Consider the following 4,665-nt stretch of genomic DNA (forward strand, 5'->3'; position numbering starts at 1 on the left):
AAAGACGAGGAGAACTAAAAAGAACATGCGTGAGTAATGCAAACTTTACATATCGTTAGATGTGTGTGTGTGTATGTATGTGTGTGTGTGTGTGTGTGTGTGTGTGTGTGTGTGTGTGTGTGTGTGTGTGTATTTACCTAGTTTTACCTAGCTGTAATTTTACAGGGCCTAGGCTTTACGCTCGTGTGGTCCCGTCTCCGTATCTACATTTATCCAACTTTTCCTTAAAGCTCTGCACACTCCTCGCCGATACTACATCCTCACTTAGTCTGTTCCATACCTCTATATTTCTTTGCGGGAAGCTGTATTTCTTTATGTCTCTCAAGCATGTCCTCTTGTGTTTCCTAGAGGTAATTTCTTCTTTTAGTAGTAACTCCTCGTTGTCTACTTCTTCCATTTTGCTCAATAATTTGTAGATTTGTATTAGGTCTACCCTTCCTCTTCTTTGTTCTAGTGTTGGTAATTCCATTTCCCTTAGTCTTAGTGTGTGTGTGTGTGTGTTTGTGTGTGTGTGTGTGTGTGTGTGTGTGTGTGTGTGTGTGTGTGTGTGTGTGTGTGTGTGTGTGTGTGTGTGTGTGTGTGTGTAGTTCATCATGGTGGTTATGGAGTATGCACAACCCCCGACTGACATCCGGCACTCATCCACTGATGGATGGACAGGGAGTATGGATTCAAGCCGATTGCCCACCTGTATCCGATCCGCCAAGGAAGCAAACCCGCGGGACTTCTCGGCTGTGAGGCAAGCGCGCTAAACATTGCACTACAAAGCTCCTTGTGTGTGTGTGTGTGTGTGTGTGTGTGTGTGTGTGTGTGTGTGTGTGTGTAATAATGAATGTTTTGTAAGGTCAAGGGAGAAAGAGAAAATTCAACGGAGGGAGGCAGTAATTGTATAGAGAATGATGTGTAAGAAAGGAGAGGAATCATGGAGGGGGGAAAGCGAGCTGGGAAGGTTGGGTGTATCATGGGTATATAAAGAAGTACCCAGAAGGCTCCGTTTCATTCACAGACTTTTCATTTTGGACGAACGGTCGTCTATACTCTACACCAACCTTTCCTCGTCCGTGCGTCTAGCCGTCCTCCACTTGCCCGGTGCCGTTGGTAATTCTGTCTTTCCGCGTTATTTGCATCACTAAATCATTCTACGAAAAACCGTAAGTCTCTCTCTCTCTCTCTCTCTCTCTCTCTCTCTCTCTCTCTCTCTCTCTCTCTCTCTCTCTCTCTCTCTCTCTCGTTCGTTCGTTTGTCAGTTCATAATATTTTATGTAGGCCTAATATTTTAAGACGTCATTCGTACACTTTTCAGTCCTCTTTTTTTACTTTTTCATTACTTTCTATACCTATTCGCATACTTTTTTCTCCATCCCTTGTATTTTTTATCATCTTTTAATAGCTTGGACTTGTTCTTTTTTTATGTTTGATTCTCTTCTGTATTTGATAATCTCTTATGAATACGTTGAATACCTTTTTCTTCCCTACTTTTGCCTTTTTGCCTATAGTCACCATGGTCATATTTCATTTTTTTCTTCTCTTGCTTTTTCTTTTCTTTCTTCTTTTCTCTTTTTCTCTTCTTCTTTTACTCAATAGTAGTGTGGTAGTAATAGTAGTAGTAGTAGTAGTAGTAGTAGATGTAGTAGTACTGTTATTATCAATATTACTGGCTTTATTATTTTTATTAAAATTATTATTATTATTATTATTATTATTATTATTATTATTATTATTATTATTATTATCATTAATTTTATGATAATTATTTTTACTCCGTGTTGGCTAAACTGCCGAAGACGCCGATAAAAATAAAAAGATATGAGAAATACCGGATATATACGCATGAAAGTTGTAATTGCGTTATGAAAAATTCTGCAGCAGTGTTGCATTTTTTCTGTCTTCTACCGTTATTTTCATGGTAACTGCATGCATCCACTCCTCCTGTGGCCTCGCTACAATTACTTTCGACTCTTGATCACCCGTATACTCCCTTATGCATTAGTTTTGACCTTTTTCGTGTTTCCATCACTTTCAGTCATGTCATATGGCCTATTTTTATTACTGTTGTTATCACTATTATCAGAGTAAGAATTACCATTAATAATATTTTTATCATTATTATTATATTATTAGTATTACCTTCAATGAGAGCAATGGTAATAATAATAATAATAATAATAATAATAATAATAATAATAATAATAATAATAATAATAATAATAACTACTACTACTACTATTATTATCATTATTACTACTACTACCACTACTACTACTACTACTACTACTAGTACTACTACTACTACTGCTGATACTTCTATTAATAATAATAAAAATGATACCTGTTTATAACATGAATAATAGTAATACGAATATATTAATATTAAATAATATGATACTCTTATTATTCTCTAAATTGTCATCATCATCATCATCCTCATATTATTATTATTATTATTATTATTATTATTATTATTATTATTATTATTATTATTATTATTATTATTATTATTATTATTATTATTATTATTATTATTATTATTATTATCATTATTATTATTATTATTATTAATATTATTATTATTATCATCATTGTTATTATTATTATCATTATTATTGTTATCATTATTATTATGATCATTATTATTGTCATCATTGTTATTATCATCATTATTATTATCATCATTATTATCACCATCATTATTATTATCATCATCATCATCATCATTATTATTATTATTATTATTATTATTATTATTATTATTATTATTATTATTATTATTATTATTATCGTCATTATTATTATCATCATTATTATTATCATCATTATTATTATCATTATTATTATCATCATTATTATTATCATTATTATTATTATCATTATTATTATTATCATTATTATTATCATCATTATTATAGTAACACACCCACACCCACTTCTGCCTCTGTCTCTGCTTCTGCCTCTGCCCATGCAACTTCATCTGTCTGTCACATTTGATGCCTCAGTAGGAAGCTCAATGTCAGCATTTTCAACTTCTTTTGACTCCAGAAATGCCTCAAGGTCTTCATCGGTAAACATTTCACGAAGAGCTGTACTTGGCAGGATAGATGATTCTAATCCAACCTGCGGATCTTGTCCAAATGTAACTTTGAATGGGTTGTGGCCGGTTGTTTCATGATGGCTGATGTTAACTGACTGACCACTTCCTGCTGTTGTTTTCATCAACATCATCGAAATGGTCAGTTTGTCCTGGATGACTCCGTTTAGACGTTCAACAGCGCCCTGGCTTTGAGGATGACGTGGACGTCCAGTCATCAGCTTCAGCTCTGGCCAGAGCGCTGCAAGCTCAGCGATGATGGCAGTAACGAACTCCCGTCCGTTGTCGGACTGCAAAATAGCAGGTGCTCCAAATGTCAGAAATATATCTAGAAGATTTGCTGCAACCTCTTCTACTCTTTTTGTTGGAAGTGGATGCAACACGCAAAATTTGCTGAAATGATTTACAAATGTCATGATGTACTTTAGTGTACTTGAATGTTTGAAAATTGATAAGATCGATCTGGCATCTTGATTGGATATAATGACTGCGTACCGGTTTCACTACCAGACCCTTTGGAACTTTTCTGTTTTTATTTTTTTATTTTTTATGGCAGTGTTCACAGAATGAAATGTAGAGGTAGCATGCTTCTCGTGTGATGTTTGCCCATTTCCGTTTCACGTCAGCAATTGTTTTTGTACCACCTCCATGGCCAGTAGCTTCATGGGCTGCTTTTACAATACCAAACACTTCTTCTAGAGACACAACAAACTTGAATTCATCTTCATTTGGATATTTTCTCTTGCGAATCAGTCGGTCAGCATTACCAACGCGCAAGACTTCGTAACGTTTCTTGAGGTTAAAGTCAAATGTAGACTTGGCTCCATCAAAATTAATCCTTAACAAATCATGTATCAGCTGATCGCGCTGGTTGGTGAGTTGGAAGACAACATTCTCTGCCTTGCCTCCCAGTGTTTGACGCAGCTTACGTTCAAAGGCAACTTGATCCATAGTACGTGAACTGAAACAAAAAAGAGAAAGGTCCTGAATAATAGTAATAGTAGTAGTAATAGTAGTAGGAGTAACATAAGTAGTAGTAATAGTAGTAGTACTAATAGTAGTAGTAGTAGTAGTAATAGTAGTAGTAGTAGTAGTAGTAGTAGTAGTAGTAGTAGTAGTAGTAGTATTTTATTTTTATTTTTTTACTACTACTGCTACGGGCCTCCATCTATTAGAGTTGCGTTGTGAGCGGTATATTCTCTCATATCCTTTCACAAAGCAATTCATTGGCCCCACCCCGCCAATGACTGTGGCCGACAACCATCTTTATTTAATATTACAAACTTTACTTAACATTTTATTTTTAAGCTAACAGAGCTTGTGGTTGATACGACTATCAACCACCGTCGCCTCAAAGTCCAGGTCAGCAATGCGGGTGGTTTTGGGTGCAGGTGACCTGGTTCCTCTCAGGCAGACCAAGGCTGACCTCAGGAGGGAGAAGGACAGCCTGCATCTCATCCAGGCGACCACACTGCTTCTTGGCTGTTGTTTCTTATCCGCCAGTGTTTCGGCGAGTCTTGCGTAGAAGCTCTGCGCCCTTGGTCCCATCCCTCCTGCCGTCATGAATACTACCGGGGTGA

The 4,665-nt window shown here is 35.9% G+C and overlaps 1 long non-coding RNA gene across 1 annotated transcript in view; it reads left to right on the forward strand.

Annotated features, from left to right (window-relative positions):
- The first annotated feature begins 1,015 nt into the window (after positions 1–1,015).
- Positions 1,016–4,665, forward strand: part of LOC126997309 (uncharacterized) — an 84,233-nt gene continuing 80,583 nt past the window's right edge. The window contains exon 1 of the long non-coding RNA XR_007752001.1: positions 1,016–1,151. This is a non-coding gene — a long non-coding RNA (uncharacterized LOC126997309). The remainder of the gene's footprint in view (positions 1,152–4,665) is intronic.

The sequence above is a fragment of the Eriocheir sinensis genome, chromosome 12 (assembly GCF_024679095.1).
Source record: "Eriocheir sinensis breed Jianghai 21 chromosome 12, ASM2467909v1, whole genome shotgun sequence".
In the NCBI taxonomy this organism is placed as follows: domain Eukaryota; kingdom Metazoa; phylum Arthropoda; class Malacostraca; order Decapoda; family Varunidae; genus Eriocheir; species Eriocheir sinensis.